Raw genomic sequence first — 24,320 nt, forward strand, 5'->3', positions numbered from 1 at the left:
CTAGCGATTTTCCTATGGATTTGTCAAGAATTCCTCTTAAGATACCTTCAGGGATTCTTCTAGGAATTTCTTAAAATGTTCCTTTATTAATGTCTTCAGTTACTACTCATATTGGAATTCCTCAAGAGATTTAACTATGATTACTCTGTTAGATTTCCCAATTGGGCATCCTCTATGGATTCCCCGGGGGTCCCTCTTGAGATTTTTCCAGGGTTACCTCTTGGTATTCCTATACGAAAATCTCTTGGTATTGCATCTGAAATCCCTTTAGAAAATCTTGATGGAAATTCTTCTGAAATTCATGCTAGAATTTAACAACCCATTTCAGCTGTGAGTTCTTCTTAAACTGCTCCACACAGTAAAAAAATGTTACATCATATCAAGGACCCAGTCATATCGCACACACTATTCCATCAGTTTTAAAATTTACAGCTTGCTCTCAGTATGAAGCTGGCGTTCAACATTCCATACAAGAAATTGTTTAATGTAAAGTTCTGTGAGATGGGATTGAAATTTATGTAACAAATTTGTTTACGTCGGATGTACATTTAAGAAATTTTTGCTTTTCAGATATTCCCCCAGTACTGTTTTTCAGGAATTCTTCCATGGATTTCTCAAGAAAATTTCTTCAAAGATTGCAATAGGGATTCTTTCAGAATTCAGATTTTTTTAGAAAATGCTCCAGGAATGCCTCTAGAGATTTCTACGGAGATTGCAGTAAGAACTCTTCCAGAAGTAATCTAAGAGATTTATCCGGAGCTCCTGTAAAGGTTTTTGCACAAACTACTTACGGGATTACTTCGGGAATGTCTTGAGGGTTACGTTCCGTAATTCCTCGGATTATTTCACCGGGAATTTCCCCAAACATTTTTTCAACGATTTCTCCAGAGATTTTTTAGTGATTAGGCTCTGGAAATTACAGTGCAAAGGCAGTTAAAACGTAGCCAATTCGGGCAGTATGAGTGTCTATGCTTGTCAATCTGATGTTGGTTCATTTTCATTCGTTGACAGCTAAAGCTAGATGTTATTGTTTAAGCTGCGCTAAGCAGTGTCAACTGTCTTCTGTATTTAATAGTTCTGCTGTTAAAGCACTGAATGTTAACTTAACCAAATACCATTTTTTATTCTGTGTCCTTAACACCCTTTCGATTTTTAAAGATTCGTTTAAATATTACGTAACGCAAAATTTGGCATTTTTTTATAAGAAGCGTATAACAGCGCCGGACCCCCTCTCCTCATTGCCGTTACATAATATTTGAACGAACCCAAAGCAGACAATTTGTCATGAATAAAAAAATGATTTTAAAAAATGTCCCGATTTTGTCAGCCCAAAATGCTACTTGGGGCTGACAAAATCGGGTCCTTACTGTATAACCTCATTTAAAAAAGTTATTCATGGTTTTCTTATAAAAATTACTTATTTTTGACACTTAATATCTCAGAATGGCGCCAGCCGAATTCAATTCTTTAAGTTTTGTTCCAAAAATCTTATTTTTATCTTATAATAGTGAAAAACCGAAAAAGGTATTTTTCGTTTGAAGCGTTTAATTAATTTTGCAAATTTAGAATTTTGGCTCTAAGTACGAAAATATAAGAGATACGAATTTATTGTCTTCGACAAACATGTGTGATATTTAAAGTATAAAAATATTCAGAACAAAGTGTTCCGAAAAAAATCATCCAATCAAAACATATTGGAAGAATACAGTGTCTTCCCAGGAAATTCGACCAGAAACTAAAATCTCTTGGAAGAAACGGTTGTTCACAAATTTCATCTCTCAATTTGTCAATAAGCAACATCTCGTGTCTTCTTATTGCAAGTTTTCCCAGTATTTTCCTGGTATTCTTTCAGAAAATACACAGTTTTCTTTAGAATTTTCTCCAAAGTTTCTTAAAAAATATTCCTTAAATTAATTTGGGAACTCCATAACCACCTAGATTCCCTCAAAAATTGCCCCATCGGTTTCTTGAGAAAATTCCCCCGGAACTCTTTTGAGAAGCTCTCACATGGATTTGCTTTTGAAAGTTTTATTAAAAAACTTCCATGGATTGTTTAAGAAATTACTATTGAATTTCATTCAGAAATTTCTCTAGATGATCCTCCTGAAATCTCTCCAGGAACTTCACTAGAAAAGCGTCTATGGGTTTCCTCAGAAAATTCTTCCAGAATCTGAATTTTAAAATATCTCAAGAATTTACTCCAAGAATTTTTTTAGGGAATATTACATAGTCTCCTTCAAAAATTCTCGCAAAGTTTCCTGGAGATATCTTAGGAAATTCTTTATGGAATTTCTTAATGAATTTGACCAAGCATTCCTTTAAGGCAAATTCTATGTTTTTTTTATCCAAATGTATACATGAATTCCTTCAGGATTTCCTCCAGAAATTCCTGCACGAAGTATTTCTCCAGAAATTTGTCTGATATTTTCACTATTGATAATTCTATGAATTTCTCCACGAATTCATCCAGAAATTTATTCGGAGAAAATTACAATGAATTTCGTCAAGAGTTCTTTAAGGATCATCACATAATTGTATTTATTGATCTTCACAGAAGCTTGTCTTGATGGTTTCCTAGGAATTGCTGAAAGAATTCCTGTAAAAATAGGTACACAGATTGCTCCAGCAACACTTTCAGGTATTCCTCCTAGAATTTTATCAAAGCGTTTCTTCAGATTATTTTTTTAAATTTTTTATTCAAATTTTCTAGGAATTCCGCTAACTTTATCGTGGAGTGGCGCCAGAAAGATTCACATAAATTCCTCAGTAGATTCCTTCAAGAACTACCCAAGGATTTCTTGAGATATTTCTTTCAAACCTTTCAAGAGGTTCATTCAAGAGAACTTTTTGAGATATCTGCATAATTGATTGAGAAATTACTGAAGAAATTCGCAAGGGATTCCTAAAGGTATCCGTAGACGAATTTCTGTTGTTGCAATTATGGAAATATCTACATAAATTGGCGGAGTTCTCAAAAACGTTTGAAATTTAATTTCTGAAGATTTTTTTTTCTCGCAAAGAAAACCTCAGGTAGATTTTTTTTTGAAAATTTCTTAATACAATTTCTGAATGGATTAGTACTTTTTTCAGGAATTTCTGGAAAGAATAAAATTTTGAAAGGATTTGTGAATACCAGGTAGAAATTCTTGAACAATTCTTTGAAGAATGCCAATGAACACATTCTGGAATAATTTCTGCTGGAATTGCTGAGAAAATCCTGAAAAAAAGGTCTGAATAAGTGCTAAGCAATTTCTGTTGGAATTTCTGGAAAAACTTTAAGGGTCTTCAGGAAGAATTTATTGGGAATTTGAGGGTCTTCAGGGAGAAAATAGAGGAATTTCTAAATAATTTCCTGAGCTAATCCTTGAACATATGAAGTAACATTTAAAAGAACCTCTTAAGAAATTCCAACAATAATTTTCCACAGCTTCTGAAAAAAACAGCTGATTTTTTAATGAATATCTGGAATTCTCTAAACATGCTCTCACGGAGCCTCCCGATTTTCGCGGTATAGACGATGGTTGGTTCTCTCAGCAGCTGATGCAGCTCGTGGTTCATTCGCCTTCTCCAAGTCCCATCTTCCATCTGCACTCCGCCGTAGATGGTAGGCAACACCTTCCGTTCGAAAACTCCAAGGGCGCATTGGTCCTCTGCACGTAGGGTCCATGTTTCGTGCCCATAGAAGACGACCGGTCTAATCAGCGTTTTGTAGATGGTTAACTTCGTGTCACAACGAACTTTATTCGATCGTAGAGTTCTGCGGAGTCCAAAGTAAGCTCGATTTCCTGCCACAATGCGCCTCTGAATTTCTCTGCTGGTGTCGTTGTCGGCGGTCACCAGTGAGTCCAAGTACACGAACTCTCCAACCGCCTCGATTTCATCACCGTCGATATAAATTCGGGGTGGCGGGTGCTGACGTTCCTCCCTGGAGCCCTTTACCATCATGTACTTTGTCTTCGCCACATTAATGACTAATCCGATTCGCCTGGCTTCACTCTTTAGTCAGATGCACGTTTCCGCCATCTTCTCAAATTTACGAGCAATTATATCAATATCATCAGCGAAACCAAGCAGCTGAACGGACTTCGTGAAAATCGTCCCACTCGTGTTTATCCCCGCTCTCCTCATTACACCCTCTAAAGCAATGTTGAACAGCAAGCACGAAAGACCATCATCTTGCCGTAATTCTCTGCGAGATTCGAAGGGACTCGAGAGTGTCCCTGATACTCGAACTACGCACATCACTCGATCCATCGTCGCCTTGATCAATCGTATCAGTTTTTCCGGGAATCCGTATTCGTGCATAATCTGCCATAGCTGTTCTCGATCGATTGTATCATACGCCGATTTGAAATCGATGAACAAGTGATGTGTGGACACGTTGTATTCGCGGCATTTCTGCAACACCTGGCGGATGGCGAACATCTGGTCCGTTGTAGCGCGTTCACCCATAAATCCAGCCTGGTATTGCCCCACGAACTCTCTAGCAATCGGTGATGGACGGTGGCATAACATTTGAGAGAGTATCTTGTTGGCAGCGCTCAGTAGTGTGATCGCGCGGTGTGTTTTCGTCAGAAATAATAGTATTGTATAATCTGCTGGGATCCGCGATGCTCCTCAAATATCATTTAGAAACACTACAGGGATATTCCAGGTCAGCCAAACTACCTTGGAGTTCAGGACTTCAGGTCTACACTCGTAGCATCAGCTATATCTGACATACTGAGTAATGTTTCATAATCAAACGTGGAGACTGGACCAACTTGAAGTCTTACTTACCTTACCGATCAGGCTAAGGCCTGGGTGGTCTCTGCTATACATAGTAGCCGTCTCCATTCAACTCGGTCCAGTTCCGCACTCTGCGTAGGGTCCGCAGATCGTCCTCCACTTGGTCGACATACCTAGCTTGCTGCGCTCCACGTCTTCTTGTACCGGTCGGATGACTCTCGAGATCCATTTTAGTCGGGTTGCTATCCGACATCCTGATGACGTCACCCGTCCAGCGTAGCCTCCAGGTTTTCGCGGTGTAGACGATGGTTGGCTCTCTAAGCAGCTGATGCAGCTCATGGTTCATTCGTCTTCTCCAAGTCCCATTTTCCATCCGCACTTCGCCGTAGATGGTACGCAACACCTTCCGTTCGAAAACTCCAAGGGTGCGTTGGTCCTCTGCACGTAGGGTCCATGCTTCGTGCCCATAGAGGACTACCGGTGTAATCAGCGTTTTGTGGATAGTTAACTTCGTGTGACGACGAACTCTATTATTAATGAAAGAAGTTACCGTTACAACCGTAGACTTTAGGATCTAAACTCAAGAACAGCTAGGATGACCTAGGATATCCAGAAAAATATTCTGCATAATATTCTACCGTTTTTATGCTATTGACCACTAAAACTACAGAAAAAAAACGAAGAAAAACTCCATTATAATGCTTGGAAAAATTCCGGCTTCAAGGGGTTAAAAGTATTCCGGTTGAAGTCCCAAAAAAGTGTAAAGGAAATACTTATTATATTCCTGGAAGAATACCCTCAGAAATGTTTGAAGAAATACTTCAAACTTCAGTAGCAAACCTTGAAGTAATTTCCAATTCTAAGAAATCCCCACGAATCTTCTTTCCATAAACATTGCACGATGTTTTTGATGAATCCTGTAAAACCCCAAAGTAATCTTTGACGGCGTCCCTGGCGGTCACCGTGGAGAAAGTTTTAAAGCAGTATATGGGAAGGGATACATTCTAAAATAATTCCTGGATTCTTTAGGATTTTTATGAGAATGCCTGCAAATTAAACGATAATTTTAAACTTTACTGAAAAAAGAACGCTTTTTTTTCATTGAAAGGTTGCCCAGTAATAATTTTTAATACTTTTCACTTCTGATATCCACTTCTGGTGTGAAAGTTCATGTAAATGCTCATATCATACGTGGTTGAACAAAAGAACTTCCAATTCTGTACAAATAATTTGCCCTTCGTTCCCAGTAAATGAGCCCTAAACATATCCACCTGAATAAAAGTGCTTCACTGCAGCATTATTGTTATCAAAACTACCTGGGCTGGTCCATACATGTAGGTAAGCAGCATTCATCGCTCCTACTTGTTTCTCATTAAATCCTCACGCTTCATTTTACCGAAGTGGGGGTTTACATGGAGCTTCTGAGGCGAGAGAAGCAGCATTTCCAACCGCGAGACGATGGTTCCTACCTAGGTACAGAAAATATCAAACCACATGTAAGCCACTGAATTACCAGAACGGGGTGGATATCTATGTATGTACGTACATACCTAAGGAAGGTGCCGAGATCAACATTGAAGGGGAGAGTCGGAGTAAAACAACGCATTAGAATTTTGGACTGTTTCAAAAGGCTCTATCTGCAAAGCAGTTTCTCCTTAGTTTCTCCTCTTCATTTCATTTCTCGTTTGTTTTATACGGACGTTGATTAGCTTAGTAAAATTTGTTTTGTCATGGTTTCATATACTGTATGAGTTCTAGTTTTGCTTTTTTTAAAGTTGACAGAAATCGAATGCTCATTCTACCTCACCTCCCCCAATACGGCGAAAACATTTCTGCTTCATTAGTTTCCAGTGGTGAAATTCCTGACTCCCGGGGTTTGAAAAGCGCGCGCCACCGGCAACAAACCCCTTTTCATCGCAAAATGATGATGATGATGATGCTGATGGTAACAACAACGATGAAGTCGACGACGAAACCGACCAGGATGGGAAGGTGTTTGAGATTTAATTTGCATTCCATTGCTGCTCGGGTGGTGGGGACGGTTCAAACGCGCGAAATGATCTCTTATCAAATCCAAGGTTCCTTCGTGTCGTGCCGCACTGGGAGCTCTCCGATTAGTAAGGAGGGAGAGGTGCTAAAACTACTTTCCCGCTTGCTTTGTTCGAACCACACGGGCTCCCTACCCACCTAATCACTTTGATCCACTAGCTCCGGGTTGCTTGGATTTCCTTTCGAGTCGTCGTCGTCGGTTGGCAAGCCGTGATTCGCCATTATCGTTCGCCCGGTGAGGTGGAAGAGCTTAAATTACTAATCATAATAACGGCGGCACTGATCCGCATAGATTAGATTTGGGAAGAGGCGATACTTACCATGAAAACGAGACCGTTTTCTTACCAAGGGAAGCCTAAGGACTTTCTCTAACTCGTACAGTTAAATTCCGAGAGACTGGTTGTTCCAAGGTTGTTCAGCAACATTTCATGGAATCGCCTAAGGGAGCTACGATTAATAAGTTCGCTGAGGATTAAAACAAACTCCACGTGGCTCAGTTGGTAAACGCGAGCAAGATCTTGCACAGAGGATGTCTGGGTTCGATGCTGTCCAGGATATTTTTATAATAGGAACTTCCTGAACTTCCTTTGAGTTAGGGCTTGGTAGAACACCTGTAGTTGTTACTCCAGTATCGTCACATGGGCTACAATCACACGTTTGAACCAATGAAATTTCTGCTTGGTACTAACAGGCATCTTCAGTGAGTGTTTGGGAAATGGCTGTTTGGCAAAGGGTCACGCACGATATGTCTGAACTTGCAGATTATAAAAATTGTATGTACATCGGGTTTCTTTCCACAGAATGTCAAAATTCATGCTATATTATCATATGCGGAAGCTTTTAAAATATTTCATCGGGGAAATTTTGATTTTTTCATCTTTTTAGCTATTTTCCATACAAATTTGCATGGAATTCTTATTTTCGGTCGATTTGTGTCCCATACAAAATGTATGTAAAAATTTTCACCGATGGAATATTTTGAAACCTTCTGCAAACAAAAATATAGACTGAATACTGATGTTTGATGGAGAGAAACCCGATGTACATTCTATTTTTATAATCTACCGGTTCAGACATAGCGTGTCACGTCCATGCGTGAATCACTGCTAAGCATTGGAAAACTTCTTTAGACAAACCGAACAGTTATTTGTCCAGTAACCAATATCAAACATTTTTATATCATTCAAACAAGTCGCAAATCTCCAGAACTTCAACCAACTACAACCGCCAAAACTGAAAAAAAAAAACGACGAAAGGATTGCGCCATAAATTTAGATTTCCCCTTCCTACGCCCTTACACGCATTATCTGACATCAGAGTAAATACGGTGAAAGTCAAACCTCCAGCAAGAAACACACTCGCCGCCGCGTTCACCAAGCGGAATAAATGCTGATCTAAGCGTTTTTTTTTCTCTGATTCTAACTCTGTAACGTACCATGATACCACACGTATCCCATACCAGGAGTCAGTTGGAAGAAGAGCAAAAATCGCGTTTATTTGCTGAAGTGAATCCTCCCGCCACGCCGCCATCGAGCGGGATCACGGATATCACAAGGAACGGCATACTACCTACACAGGGTACGACACCGACATGCAGCGTTGAATCGGTAAATATGGCGTGGCATGCTTTGGTTTTTTACTTTTTGCAAACGCACGTACCGCATCACAGTCGGGTTTTAAGGTAAAGCTACTGGGAAAATTTAGGCAAATATCAGCCCTAATGTCAATAGAGGGAAACGGAAAGGGGATTCGTTTCGTAATTCACTATTTTATTTTGTTCAGTATCATTCTCGTACATATAGAATTTCGAATTTATAAAAAGCAAATGCTAAGAACCTACCGGATATGGTTTGGCAGTACCAAAGACTGACACTTCGACGCTTGAATATAATGTTTTCCCACGTAGCGCCTAAAAAATCTATCAAAGTACTAAAATTTCACGTGTTGGTTCATTTCTGTTGTACTCAATGCATTCGCAACATTCGCTGTTTTGGTTGAACTCCACTGAATATAAAGTTGCAGCATTGTTTTACAGATATCACATTTTACAACGTTATTTGAAGTCTCACAGTAAAAAAAACCCTAATTAATCCACCTAGCAGTGATGGCTCCTTTCTCGTGCCTTCGAAACTCCATTTGAACAAAACTCAAGTGACATGTTGATGAATATCGGACTTTCAAACGTTTAACGAGAATCTATTTCATGGCACCAAAAAGCATATCGTTTATCTGGATTTTGACGTTTGAGCCTCAAAATCTTAAGAAAATGTCGCTACCTTGAATTTTGAGCAGCCATTTTGGATTTAAGTTCGCCTTCTTGAAGATTCTGGTCGTTATTTTTAGGCTCCGGACCGAACATCTTCTACACATCGAATATATCCATATTTCATGATTTAAGAGCCTAAAATCCTAAACCTTCGTTTACCAGTCGCCATCTTGAATTTGGAACCGCCATCTTGGGTTTTGGCCGCTATCTTGGATATTTTGGTCGCCATTTTTAACTCCTGTCCTCTTCTCCATACCAAATCAGGCCAAAGATGTCTAAAGATCCTATCTGCAGAAGAGAGGCTCTCTTCGGTTTCCCTCTCTTCCGTTAATATTTTAGCTATTTATTTGTAAACTGGAACCTCTTTTTATGCACATGGCTGGGACTGCATAAATTAAAAATGTGCATAAATTAAAAAAGGCACAAAAAGAGGGAAATTTATGCATAAATTAAGTTTGGGCTTTAATTAGAGAATCTACTACGCGAGAACAGGTCTTGCTCCTGGGTAGTTGGGGTGGGGCTAAGGGGGTTTCCAGAAAGTTTCTAGAGAGCCTAAAAAGGGGGTTCAGAGGGACTTCAGGGGCGTTTTAAGAGATTGTTTCGGGGGATTTGATGAGCCTTTTAAGAGTGTTCTGTCAAGATTTTTTGGTGTTTTCATGGGATTACGGGGAGTTATGGGGTATTTCAATAGTATTAAGTGGGTTTCAGGTGCGTTCCAAGGGGCTTTAGGGGCAATTCAAGGGATATCAGGAGCCATTAAAGGGCGTTGCAAGAGGTTTGAGGGGCGTTTTGAGAGTATGCTCTGAAACTTCCTAAAATTCCTCAAAAATCCCCCTTAAACCTCTCCTTAAACCCCCATGTAACGCACCTGAGAGGCTTCGATACCCCTGAGAGCTACTCCGTAACGCTACCGTAATGCCTCTGAATTCCCCGAAAATGCTCTGAAACGTCTTGAAATGTCTCCAAATCCTCCATAAACCTTCTTCGGACCCCATGTAACGCACCTGAGAGGCTTCGATACCCCTGAGAGCTACTCCGTAACGCTACCGTAATGCCTCTGAATTCCCCGAAAATGCTCTGAAACGTCTTGAAATGTCTCCAAATCCTCCATAAACCTTCTTCGGACCCCATGTAACGCACCTGAGAAGCTACGAACACCCCGAAAACTCCTCCGTAACGCTTCCGTAACGCCTTTGAATCACGCCGAAAATGGTCTAATGGCCGAAATGTCTCAAAAAATCCTCCTTAACCAAAACCCCTACAAACGCCTCCATAACGCCTCTAAAATCAGCCTAAAATGCTCTGAGACTTCCTGAACTGTCTCCGAAGACCCACTCGGATCCCATGTAACGCACATGAGACCTTCGGAAACACCCAAAAACGAACCTGTAACCTTCCTTTGCTCACCTCTGCAATAGTTCCCGTCATTATAAAATATTCTTATGCACGATATTGGTTCTGAGTAGCTTTCCCTCTTTTTATGCAGGGCATAAAAAAGGTGCATAAATTAAAAGTGCATAAAAATAACATGCATAAAAAGAGGTTTTAGTGTACAGTGCGAACCAAGGTGCGAACAGTATACGAAATACCTGGAGAGGGTTCCAAAAGGCTCTTCACGTGGCCCATTGTGCATTGATATGTACATAAACAATATAGTGAAGAATGCATCAGAACGAGATGGAGTCATTCTAGTTAGAGTTGCATATGACACTAGTGACGTCTGGGAAGGATGTAGCCAGGAGCAAAAGAGTGGTCCTGCAACCATTGCATCGTGTAGTGTTCAATCTCACGAACTAAATCGCATTCAGCGGCAGTGTTTCTCAAAAACTACCCACACACAGTCATTTGAAGTGTTGTGTGGTATCGAACCTCTTCGGATCAGGAGAGAGATTGCGGCGGAAAACTTCGTGAAGAAGAGGTTCTCTGTGCGTAAGTAAGTGGCATGAGAAATACGCGGTGATGGACCGAGACGGTACCTCGTCTGCAGTCAATCGAGGTATTATAAGGATGAAGAACGGGTGATGGGAGATTACTGGATCGTTTACATTGTTATGTGTATGGAAGCAAAGTAAAGCACTACATGCCAAAAATCGATCTATCCATCCATTCAAAACCAGGATATGCGAAAATAAGTTGGGATCAACAGGCTCAAGAAGTCTTTGGGGCCGTTCATAAACCACATAGACTTTTTGGTGGGAGGGGGGGGTCTGGCCAAAGTCCACGCTCCATACAAATTTCAAAAATTTTGTATGGACAAAAGCCTACGAGGGGGGAGGGGGGTCTGAGATGACCAAATTTTGGTCTACGTGGTTTATGAACAGCCCCTTGTCGACCAGGTATGGTGGGTACACCTGTTTGATTACGTATGGACCTAAAAATAATAAGACGACGTTGGAACAGCGGTGATATCTGCACCTTTACCTGAAGCTATATTGAAGAAACTTCCGAAGTACGTATCCGTGTTTGCCGCAGAAATATAGATAGAACAGCAGCTATAAAGGCAGCTCATCTCTACATAAATCAATGCTCCGGAACTCCGGAGCGTATTTCTGGTTCTACAGAGGCGTCTTCAATCCATATTTTCTTTGAATGTGGTGTTCATTGATTAAGAAATAGCTTTAGACCACCTCAATCGATTGTACGACATTTCCCCTTAAAACCAGTTCCCCGAATGCAGTTTTCTTGAAAGCTTTTTCCTCGAATGTACCATTTCCTCGAAAAATGTTTCCCCGAATGTACGAAAAGAGTATTGCGTATGCCATTCAACATTCTTCGTTCCTCAGCTGACACTCACCACGCTCACATAGTATACCTGGGCATTAATGACTGCCAATGATGCAAATGATCACCTCACTAGTGCTCATCACAACTCATCAACTGTATATTTATCGCGTGCGATTGAACTGTGCACTGATCAGCGATGACCAGCAGCAAAGAGGTGGCAAAACGAACATGATGTAAATCACAAACGATTTTGCACACATCTGACTGGGCCGTCACACGCTCGCCCGAACAGCCGAACCATACCATGGTTTGCGAAACTACGGCATGAACGCTCGACACGCACACAGAAGCAACATTCGCATGTACCGATACCATACTAATAAAGCTTCCAGCCAACGATGCTTCGCGATAAGCTGTCGAAAAGCATCGAAAGCGATGAAAAGAGATGCTTGGCTAGAACGCAACGGCTCAACGACGAAAACGAAGAGTCAACTATGCTGATTAGTGTTGAGTCCGTTCGTGTGCTACTCGTATGGGAGGCTGATTGAATAAAGCGAGGATGGGTGAAAACGTATTCGTTGTCGAAAACAAATCGCATCATTTCGCGAATGTTTTCATCAAATAGCAAGCTTGATGACTGCAATGCACTACTGGGGGGATCCGGTCATTAGGCCGAAGCATGCTGAACCAAAGTACGTCAGATCGAAGTACGTTTTCTTAATTTGTTTTTGTTTTCTAGAAGATGTTTCGAGTCCCTTGGGTTTTTTTTTATCATTCCTCGAGTCTTGTGCATTCTATGGATACTAGGGGTTATGGATCATTTGGATGAATGCCATTTGGCCGAACGCCGTTTGGTCGATAATGAATTAATAGCTCAAGTGATGATGACCCTGTAGTGCACTGTTTCCCACATCACTATATTTCAAGTTTCAGCGTATGTTTCAAAATCAAAGAAGGATAAATGTCTGACAAAATAATGGCAGTTCCAGCGTCAGCTAATCTCTGAAACTAGAAAGAATAGCCCACGAATAAAAAAAGGAAATATGTCTGATGATCATATTGGTAGCCAGCATGTCAAAACGTTCTTCTAAATTCCCTTGATTTTAATTCGACCAAACGGCATTCGGCCAAATGGGCCGACACCTTTACTGGGATAAACTTCCATGATTTTATGAAATTCTTTAATCTTTTTCCCTTCTCTAACGGTTCTACCGCGTTAGGCCGAAAGCCGTTAAGCCGAATGTCGTAAGGCCGAATGTCGTAAGGCCGAATGTCGTTAGGCCGAATGCCGTTAGGCCGAAAGGGACGTTAGGCCGAATGGGATGTCAGGCCGAATGGGATGTTAGGCCGAATGGGTCATTAGGCCAAACTGGTCACAAGGCCAAATGGGTTGTTAGGCTAAACGGTTCGTTTAAGCAAGTGGATGGTGAGAAACTGTTTAATGTTTGAGGGAAACTTTTGTTGACTTTGAATGGATAATTGAATAAACACACTAATAGTTTTTTTCGCGTTTTAAAGCCTACATTATTGTTACACCGGGAACAAGTTCAGGGTTCCAGTACGAACACGATTAACATGATTAAGTGCAACTGAATTGAGTTCTCTAGAACTCGATTCAGTTGCACTATGTTTAAAAGAAGGAAAAATCTCCGATGAAAAAGTTGCTAGCTGTAATGCTTACACAGTAAAACCACTCAGTACTAAAATGTGTAAGACCTACTCATAAATGCATAATTTCCATACCACTCATAGAATGTGTAAGAGTTACACATTCATTAAATCTGATCCTGCGACCACAAAATCGTTAAAGTTGCAATTGTTTGTGTATGGCAATCTAGCTAGGTTTACTAGTGACTTTGGCGAACCAAAAAATATAGCCATTTCGCATCTAGAATAGTGTACGAGCAGATTTCGTGAATGTGGAACTCTTACACATTTTATGAGTGGTATGGAAATTATGCATTTATGAGTAGGTCTTATACATTTTAGTGCTGAGCAGTTTTAGCGTGTATAGTAAGTATAAAAGTAGTCGAAATGTACAGAAGAAGGAAAAAATCTGACGAGGGCTTGAATCCTCATAATGAGTAAAACATGTAAACCAGGAAGGAAAACTCTCCAATGAAAAATTTAATAGCTGTAATGCTCATAGTGAGTATAACAGTTAGGCTAGAAGAAAAGCTTATGTACAGAAGAAGGAAAAACTGTTATGAAAAAGTTAATGGCTGTAATACTTAGTTAAACTAGTTAAACTAGTTAAACTATAAAAAAGCCTATTTTCAAAAGAAGGAAAAATCTCCGATAATAAATTCAATAGCTGAAATGCTTTTTTTTTTATTTTTAACCGCTTAAGCTTACAGCTCTTTTGTCCACTAGGGCACTACGTAAGCGATTTCAATTGGCAGCTGCACTTTGTACAGCGCATAAATGTATTTTATTTTACTATATTGTACTAGATGTCTTTTCGCTGCTTTCTTTTTTGTACCATGCTCATGGTAGAATGATGAGCACGATGCTTCTAGGTTAGGTATAATCAGAGTCGTAGCGTGGTCCCATGGCGCCCTTGGCAAGCATCGAGGTTGGCGCCCCGCGACATTGTTAATTTGCTAAGTTTGTAGATATTCATTTTTTTTTTTCAAAGTTTCTTTAAAAGTTGCACTTAGTGTTTCTAAGAAACAAATTCCCTTCGATTTCGTTTTCTTATAATGTTTTTCATTCGTGTATATTTTTAGCAATTTCAATGGGAATCACCTTACAATTTTCTGAAGTTGATTTCTTTGATACGAGGATAAGTACGAACATTGCAGATTTAAAACATAAATGATGCATAATTTTCTTCGGCAAATCTAACAGTATTTTTTGAATTTTTGTTTCTAGATTTTTCAACTGAATTTTGTTCTCAAAAATATTTAATTGAGTTAGGAGTTTTCAGGAATCCTCAAACAATGTATTTTATAAATTTTCGGCGATGAGTTTAATAGGCTCCACCAAAATTTTCCAATATCTTCACCAAAGATGTGTTCTGAAGTTTTTTCAAAACATCTCTCAAAAGATCTGTAAGAAAATGTTCAGTAATCATTAGACAAACCATTTAACTCCTAAAGGAATCTCCACATCAGTTTTTGTTGAAATCTCTGTAAGAATTCCCGCTGGAATCAAATGGAATTTCAAATGGAATTCATGGACTAACTCTTGAAGGAATTGCAGGAGCTGTTCGTGAAGAAATACTTGATGGAATGTTAGAATTTGTAAAGAATCACTTTTGGAAGAATTTCTGAAAGAAAACTTAGAAAGTATCCCTGAATAGGTTTCTTGAGGAATCTTTGGGGAATGAATGAAGAAATCCCAGGAAGAAGTTCTGAAAGAATCCACGGAAGGCTTCTAAAATAAACCTTAAGAAAAATTTTGGATGGAATCAATGGCAGATTTTCCAACGAAATACCTGGAGAAATTCCTGATTGAATTCCAAATTTATGATTTTTGGAGTACACCCGATTCTTTTTTTGCACGGGTCTGGTTTTTGCTATAACTCAGTCAATTTTCAACCGATTCTTATGAAATTTTGTACATATGTAGGCACGGTTAGTACTATCAGGGTACAAAATTTCATGAGAATCGGTTCAAAATTGACTGAGTTATAGCAAAATAACGACCCGTGCAAAAAAAAAAAGAATCGGGTGTAGTTAATAAGGAAATTCATGGGAGGTTTTCTACCGGAATTCTATTAGAAATACGTGGAGCAATCCCTAGTGAGCATGGAATAATTTCGGAAGGTATCAATGGAATTTTTTCTGATCGATGTGATAGATTTTTTTTTTTACAAAGGAATCTATAAATAACTTTCTGAAAGAAACTATGGTCAAATTTCTAAAGAATTCCATAAAAGACTGAAAGAATTTTCATATAGAATTCTTGGGATTTGCCGGATATTTTGGAACTCTGAAGAAATTATGGAAGATTATTCAATTAAATTCTTGGAAAAATATCGGGAAGATTCCTTTGACTAATTTCTGCATAAACATCTAGATAACTTCCTGAAAACCTCTCTTGAGGAATTTCTAAAGGAATTTAGAAACTTCTTCGAGATATTTCAAGAAAAATCTTCAGAAGATTTTATGATTTGAAATTTGTTTTAAATATTCCCAGAAACCCCTAAAAGAATTTCTAGATAAATTTCTGATATATTTTTTGAAAGATTTTCTGAAGAAAAAAAATCTAAACAAATACCTGGTGGAGTTTATGAAGGAATTCTTAGAATATTCAATTTGTCTTGGGGAAATGAAAATTAAAAAAAAAAATACTCACTGGTAGTTTTTTTTTTGGGTAAAAACAGCTTGAAAGATTTCTGCTAGATTTGCTAGTTTAAAAATTTAAGCCCAAGGAAACATTTACTGGAAATAAAAATTGGATGAACTTGAAGAGCATTAGGAATTTTCAGAAAGAAACATTCACTAGAAAGCATATTGATTTTGTTTTGCTCAGTAAAAACTAAAATAGCTTCTCAAAATAAAAAAGCACATTCTTAAAATCGTTTAAAAAAAATTTTTTTTTTTTGAAAATACGGAAGGACGTAACATGATCAATCTTAGAAACTGTAAATAATTAAAACTAATTCAAGAAAACAACATTCAAGAAAACAACAGCATTCAAGAAAACAACAGCATCATCCTGTTTCCTTCCAGCCTTAGGCCTTTTCGGCGCCCCTCTGAAGCTGGCGCCCTTGGCGGGGGCCAACCTGGCCAACCGCACGCTACGGCTCTGGGTATAATAGCCTATTTGATTTGTGTTACATTCATTTGCAAGTAGTATAATTATGTTGACAATGTTACTGTATTGAATATCTTTATCCTTTTTAATAGCTGTGGTCATAACTCTTTGTTTCTGACTAACAATAAGCTTTTTCGAGATTGTGTATTATGATTTTTTTCTACTTCGCCTCCCAAATTGATTTCCCCCACAGTTCCCCAACGATGTCAACTTTTCTCATGTTCATTTTGTTTTGTGCAATATAAAATGATGAAATCAGTAGACCCATATAATGACAACCTATTCGGCCTAACGGCATTCGGCCTAACAACTTTCGGCCTAACGGCCTGCTCCCGAACAGTGGAATCAATAAAAAAAATCATCAGAAACTATCACTAAAAATAGCATAATAAATATTTCCGGGAATCGTTTCGGGGAAGTTTTATTCGGGGAACTGGTTTTCGGGGAAATGTCGTACAGTCGCCTCTACCATCAAAATATGTGGGGAGCTCTCAAGCGCAAGGGTACCCGAGCAGAAGAATATGGCTGAAGAATATCTAACTCAGGCATGAAAAAACGAACACCTACAACCTGAATGAGGTATTTTGAAGCCCTGCACTGCCGTTCTACGCATTGTCCCATGTTATATGGGACGATTGGGCGTAGAACGGCAGTGCATAAGAGGTAAAATACATAAATTAATAGCTGGTGTGTATTCCATAAAAATAACACTTTTTCCGTAACTAAGCAGTACTGAACACCAAATCAATAGCTCGTTGCGGTACTTTATCAATACCTATTAAATAAAAAAAATGTTATTTTCAACGGCTGGATAGTCGATCAATACCTTGTCTAATTTCTAGGTATGATACCTGACTTTGGTATGCCCCAGTTATGTGTCAGTTATTCATTCCTGATCGAGTATCCCTGGGAAAATCATCGGCCTCGCTGAAACACAGTACGGGGTATTTCCAAATAGTGGTGAATGTTGAATGTTGGTGACAAAATGGCGGCCGTTGGTGGCACCAAGACCGACATAGGTGCACGGATCAAGGCGAGAGCTGCTTTTGCGAGTTCAAGAAATGTATGGAAAAACAATCAGATTAGTCAATGCACCAAAATCCGAATTTTCAACTCGAACGTGAAATCTGTGCTGCTATACGCCAGTAAAACCTGGTGTGTATCAATGGAGAACACTCAACGGCTGCAGGTCTTCATCAATAGATGCCTGCGGTATATAATTCGTGCATGGTGGCCTCACAATTGGATCTCCAACGTGGAGCTCCATCGTCGATGTCATCAAAAGCCGATAGTGGAACGTGGAATGGAGATCTCTCGATTCGGCTTTCTTTCCCACCAAGGCTGGTGCTCAAGGCTAACAGTATGACAATTGAGAGTTTAATGTTACTTGACATTAGAATGATCTTGAAATGTTCAAAAGATATTGAAAAGCCGATGGCCTAATACTTCGTTTCCACCCAACATGACCCTTCAACTTGCAATTCAATGAACTCACGCTTCCAGTCCGCCGTTTTTTTTTTCCACCAATCCAAAAATCATCCGACTGCAATGGCTCGAAGCCGTTTACCCTTAAAATTGAAGTTTTCCGAACCGCGCCGCCAGTCGGGTCGGGTCGCCATTTTCACCATCACGGTTCGTCAAGTTTCAAACCAGAAAGCAGACACCATCACATCGACCGACAAATTTGCAACCGCCGACGACGACGATGACGATGGGCTCGGTTCATGCACACTGCCACCAGCAACGGGCAGCGGGCTAGATCAGCGGGCCAGTCGAGAGTGATTAAAATTTAGTTTTATGTAAATTTTACCCACCCTTGAGGGTGGGACTGCGGGGCAACTCGGCTCGGCAGCAGCATCAGCAGCGTTTCATTACCATTATTGACAGACGGATGGAATCCCGTGGCCCATCCCGGCCCAGCCCAACCTCGTCGTCAGCGCAATGAATGTTATCACAACCCATCAACAACGGGCGCGCCGGTCGCCGTCATGACTTTGGATCCACCGGGGAAATCTAAATCGACTCCGGAGGCCACATTCAAAACCACTCGGGTAATAAACCGACATCCGCGACCCTCCCTCAAGCTGGCAGTGGGTGTGGAGATGTCGGCGGAAATACGCGCAATGGAATATTGATTAATTGCTTTTACATGAAGGAGAGGCTTCTCTGAAGGTAGGAGGATAGCTTGGCGCTGGGTTGTCTGATGCTGTCATCGCAACTTCATCATCAGCCCACTAATGGGAACACCTTGCGCGCTGTGCCACGCCGATCCAGCTATGATGGGCAATAGGAAGCTTCCACGTCCCGGTTCCGCTCTGCAGGTACAGGTAGTTAGTGGAACGCACCCAGCAAGGCGCGTATTTCCTCTTGTTTCCCATCGACGACGTCGCCGCCGCCAGAGGGGGTGAACGGATAAGGAGATGGGAGTTTCCGGTCCTGGCGTAATTTGACGGTGGCGATGAAAGCTCATTAACACACCCTTGTCAGCCCCGTCGGGGGATGCCGATGCTTCGTTACGAAGCAATAGCATGGAATTCTGTGAAGTTAGTTCACAGTTTTGGTTCTGGGTATCCGTGAGACTACAACACAGCGCTACTGTGCCATGGAATAAAAAAAATCCTAATTTGCTTGTAATAGGAAAACTCATCAAAATTACAAAACTAGAAATGTAGGTGCAAACACCGAAATGTTAATATTTGTGATCAAGTGGAACGACACGCACGCCCGCCACCCCACAAACGAGAGTGACAACGAGCAGGTCGAAAATGCTCCGCCGCAGAATCCACAAACTCGTGTGAGTCATTACATGATGAGAGTGCAATTGAAGTAGTTTTAATTGAAATATGGATGTGTTTGCTGTGCTGCTTGCCTGGTTGCTAGTTTCTCGCTGTTCAGTTTGGAGTGCATCGTCGGAAACAGTGTTGCGACTGCTGCCTGCACACTTGGTGGTAGGTACGTACCAAAAACGAGAGGTAGCGAGAGAGAGGGAGTGCAAATTTAACTGACTAAATTTCATTTAAAAGTTCTTCAGAACTGTGTAATCATTTAGCGAAACAATGCCAGCTCTTGTCAGTGAAGTTATTCTGGAGTGCTATGGGTGAATTATACTTGCAAATGAGTGGAATGAGTTTCTTTTATTGTTGTTATGCTTTTGATACTGATCACATTAAATCATTAACCGAATGTCATAACCTTCAGAGGTATTAGTAGACAATATTTGAAGAATGTTAGATCCAGTACCATGGTAAAATCCGAGCGCCACGGTAAAGGCTGGGTATGCTGCGCAATTCAGATCTCATTGTGATCCACTAGCGTCTGCTCAGCAACTCCTATCCCTACCTCCTCGTAGTACCGGACGGTAACTATGAGCAACCTTAGGGAAGATCGGGTAACAATCCCCGGAGGGAACTTTGGTCGTAGGCTGACAGGGAAGGGGGGGTTTGGTTCGGCAAACCTGAGCATCTGCTCTTCAGGAGGAGCGGCTCACAACAGCGTCCGATCCCCATGTTAGGGGCGGCTGATCTACGTCCGAGTGCCAGGAAAGGACTCTAAGCTCAACTGTGCACTATGGTCCTCCGGAAAGTAGGGGGTTGGTGTCAGGCCCTACGAGCCAGGCGTAAAAATCATTGTTACGGAAAATCAACAACAGAATAATACGAACCGAGATCAACGGCAATGACCCCAGTGAACAAAATGGACTTGCGATTGAAAACTCGGTACGTGGAACTGCCGATCTCTCAACTTCATTGGGAGCACCCGCATACTCGCCGATCTACTGAAGGACCGCGGGTTCAGTACCGTTGCAGGAGGTGTGTTGGACAGGATCTATGGTGCGAACGTTTAGAGGTAATCATACTATCTACCAGAGCTGCGGCAACACACGCGAGCTGGGAACAGCTTTCATCGTGATGGGTGATATTCAGAGGCGGGTGATCGGTTGGTGGCCGATCGACGAAAGAATGTGCAGGTTGAGGATCAAGAGCCGGTTCTTCAACTTTAGCATAATAAACGTGCACAGCCCACACTCCGGAAGCACTGGTGATGACAAGGACGCATTTTACGCAGCTCGAACGCGAGTACGATCGCTGTCCAAGCCACGACGTTAAGAACATCATAGGAGATTTAAACGCTCAGGTAGGCCAGGAGGAGGAATTCAGACCGACAATTGGTAAGTTCAGCGCCCACCAGCTGACGAACGAAAATGGCCTACGCCTCATCGATTTCGCCGCCTCCAAGAACATGGCCATTCGTAGCACCATTTTCCAGCACAGCCTCCCGTATCGTTACACCTGAAGATCACCACAACAAACGGAATCGCAAATCGACCACGTTCTGATTGATGGACGGCACTTCTCCGACATTATCGACGTCAGGACCTATCGTGGCGCCAACATCGACTTCGACCGCTATCTGGTGATGGTCAAACTGCGCCCAAAACTCTCCGTCATCAACAATGTACGGTACCGGCGACCGCCACGGTACAACCTAGAGCGACTGAAGCAATTGGATGTCGCCTCAGCATACGCGCAGAACCTCGAAACCGCGTTGCCTGACGAGGGCGAGCTCGATGGGGTCCCTCTAGAGGACTGCTGGAGTACAGTGAAAGCAGCCATCAACGACGCAGCAGAGAACACCATCGGGTACGTGGAACGGTGTCGATGGAACAAATGGTGCAGCGCGATTTTGGAAAAGAAGAACGTAACGTCGGTGGTAATGCTGCAGCAAGAAACCCGACAGAATGTAGAACGTTACAAACATAAGCGGAAACACAGCAGACCTGCCTCTTTTGGGAGAAATGTTTGTGCCGTTCCCAAGAAACACGGAAGTTCAACCAGAAGATCAACGCTACCAGCAACGGTTCGTGTTGCGAGTCGTAATATGCAAGGATTAAGACGGGGGCATCTTGACGGATGGACATGAGAGGGGGAAGGTGTAAGCCTCACTTCGATGAGCACCTGAATGGCGTAGGGAATCTACGGGAGACCACGACAACGGATAAAACGAATACGCCAGTGAAGCGGGGGCCTCTATTGCCCCTGTGAAGGCGTTTTTTTTCCTTCTATACCATAGGGGGAAAAATCTGCTCAACAAACACCCTAACAGGAAGGTTAGGGTAGTGTGGGGTTTAGGCCGTCTTCTACAACAAAAGTAAAAGTCAGAACTACTCTATCCTCGACCCACTAAAACACATTCCTATGGTCGCCAAACCCTTCGTCTCTCCGGAACCACCAAGAAGGCATTGCTTCAGAGAGAGGCTAGTGCACATCGCACCCTCAAGGTTAGCTGCGTAGCCTGCAGCAACGAACATCGATGACTCGCTTTGGAGAGTCCATCACGGTAGCATGCTGGCGCTTAGCCAGTTTCCCGAGTGGTCCTCGCCACTCCCTTTGTCCGCGGAAGGCGGGCAGGATCAACCCCACCCGCGCCCAACTGCTTTTCAGACATGAAGAACTAATGTCCACGTGCAACCCGATCTGACCTGCTGAAGGCAAGGGTATCACTGGCCTCCAGGCCCTATCAGCTGCATCTGAAGGTTGCTGACAGCAGGGTCTCCACCTGCCCCGGCCCTAACCGGAGACCCCTTTCCAACAGCGGGCTCGGTTCCAACCCAGTAGTCTGACGCCACGACAGCAACGCTACCGGGACTTCCTCTCCGCGGCCACTTAATCGCTGTAAGGGTCGATCTCGACCGCAGGGCACCGGTATGACCTACGAAGCCGACTCCGAACCCCTGGACCACCTCTTGTACTGCATCTGGACTAGCCATTCTCCAAGTCCATGCACCACCTCCTCTGTAGTTCCCAGACGATATGGGTGATAGCCATTGAAACGGCGTTCCAGCCAAACTCATCCCTAGACATCCTCTGGACCAAGTTGTCCGGGTTTGTGAAGGCGGACTTACAGGCTAATTTTCTGAAAACTTACTTAAAAATTTTCCCATTTTGGTAACTAACTTTTACAAGACGGCACCTCAAGCTGAAGACGATCAGAATTTTCAAACCACTGAAAAGTACACAGGTTGCTAAATTTCATATCCGATAAAACAACATTTTTAATTCTCTCCACAATATTATCATATATATGTGCTTATTTCGTCTAGTATGTGAAACTACATGGCTCTGGATTAATATGGCCTTGTTTTTCATCAGATTAAAGCTATTTTTCTTAATATTTTAGTCATTTTGTTTTATGACCATTGGGCGCGCAGTTTATTGATACCCATTTTTTAGGCTTACATTATCACATGTTAAAAATCAAATATTTCCATTTTTATTTTATAGTGCTAGAATATAGACATAGACTGATACACTGTCTTGAAAAAATAGTCATATATAAATTATGGTACCCGAGGGGGTTTCGGCGTTTTTAAAAAACTACGACTGCGCCACTTCAGTTTCAGCTGAAGACTCTTTCTTCTGTATTGTGCAAATCAGTTTTTATAAACTAACACTTCCCGATCGATCATGATTATTCCTGATCTAACCTAACTGAACTTGAACTTGAAAAATATGTTGCGCCACAGCTATGACGATGATTCTACGTCGTATGATGTGTGTGCGGGTGGATGTTTATGTTTGGTGCGATTCGGCTGCAATGGTGCTCCGGCGAATGAATGTTTATGTTGACTCATGATGATTGCGTCTCAGGCTTGGATAGCGAAAGTGGCTTATTGACGAATATTGGCATGATCGGTGGTAACGGTTTAATTGTGGTCAGTGGAAACGGGTTGCTCGTAACTTATATATATGTATATATTTCTGTAATAGCGCCATGAAATTTTCGCATTTTTTCCTGCCGCACCCTGTATTATCGTTACATTTTGATCCGTAAGATGCAATATAACTCTAAACGAGTAATAGAGATAAGAATCACTGGAAAAGGTTAAAAAACGACTACCAGATTACATATCGTGTTACTCGTAGGTGGGCTAGCACACGTGCTACCAGGACAAAAGACCTCGGCAAGCTTGGCAGAGCAACGGCTTGTCGTGTGAGGCCGGGTTCTGCAACAACCTCTTTTCCTGGCTAGCGCGATCTGGAGCACCTCTCTCTGGTTTCAAGGTCGGCTGGAGTGGAATCTAGTCGGCTAATCAGACCTCGGATAAGTGGGTGTAATGGAAAAGCTGGTGAATAACAATTTCAAGATTTATTACCCTAGCAATTACAGAGCTGTGTGAATGAGCGTGTGTGTGTGGATGTGTGTGTGTGTGTGTGCATTTATTAAATAAATACCTATGAGGCCGACCGGGAACTGCTGGAGAATTGTCGGGAGCGCTTGGTGGTTACTGGTCTCGATCTGTGGGTTGGACCAGCGACAACTACGGTTGCCTGGCGTAGAGGGGTTACGGCAGAACTCAATGACGTCCGAAACTCGGTGTAATTCGCGGTGTGGGGACACAATGAGGTTATGTCCACTGCCCTATTCGTTCTGGAGCTTCACGGTGGCGGGACTCTCAGCAAGCCCTATGGTATGTCGCGTCAGCTGAGCTCTGCGGGCCACCTGAGCACGTCCGGGAACTTCGGCAAGCCGGCTGTATCCGTAACACCGGACAAAAGCGGATTAAGGGTTAAAACCAACGGGTCCTTCTTCGGAAAAATGCCACCTTAGCTTTCTAAAAATACTGTATCTTTTCACTTAGGGTTTCCATACCTGATTCTCATAAAGCGTGTTCAAAAAGGGTTTACAAACTTCTTACTGAATTCAGTACTCAAAAAACTTTTGGACTTTATATCTTCATCGACTTTTCAACGTCTTTTTCGAATGAGGTTCTTTCGAGAAATAGGCTGAC

General features: G+C 41.7%; 1 protein-coding gene across 2 annotated transcripts in view; it reads left to right on the forward strand.

Moving 5' to 3' along the window:
- The window catches only part of LOC109416133 (uncharacterized), a 397,844-nt gene that overhangs the window by 205,794 nt on the left and 167,730 nt on the right, over positions 1-24,320 (forward strand). The window lies entirely within an intron of this gene.

Source organism: Aedes albopictus, chromosome 1, assembly GCF_035046485.1.
Source record: "Aedes albopictus strain Foshan chromosome 1, AalbF5, whole genome shotgun sequence".
NCBI lineage: Eukaryota > Metazoa > Arthropoda > Insecta > Diptera > Culicidae > Aedes > Aedes albopictus.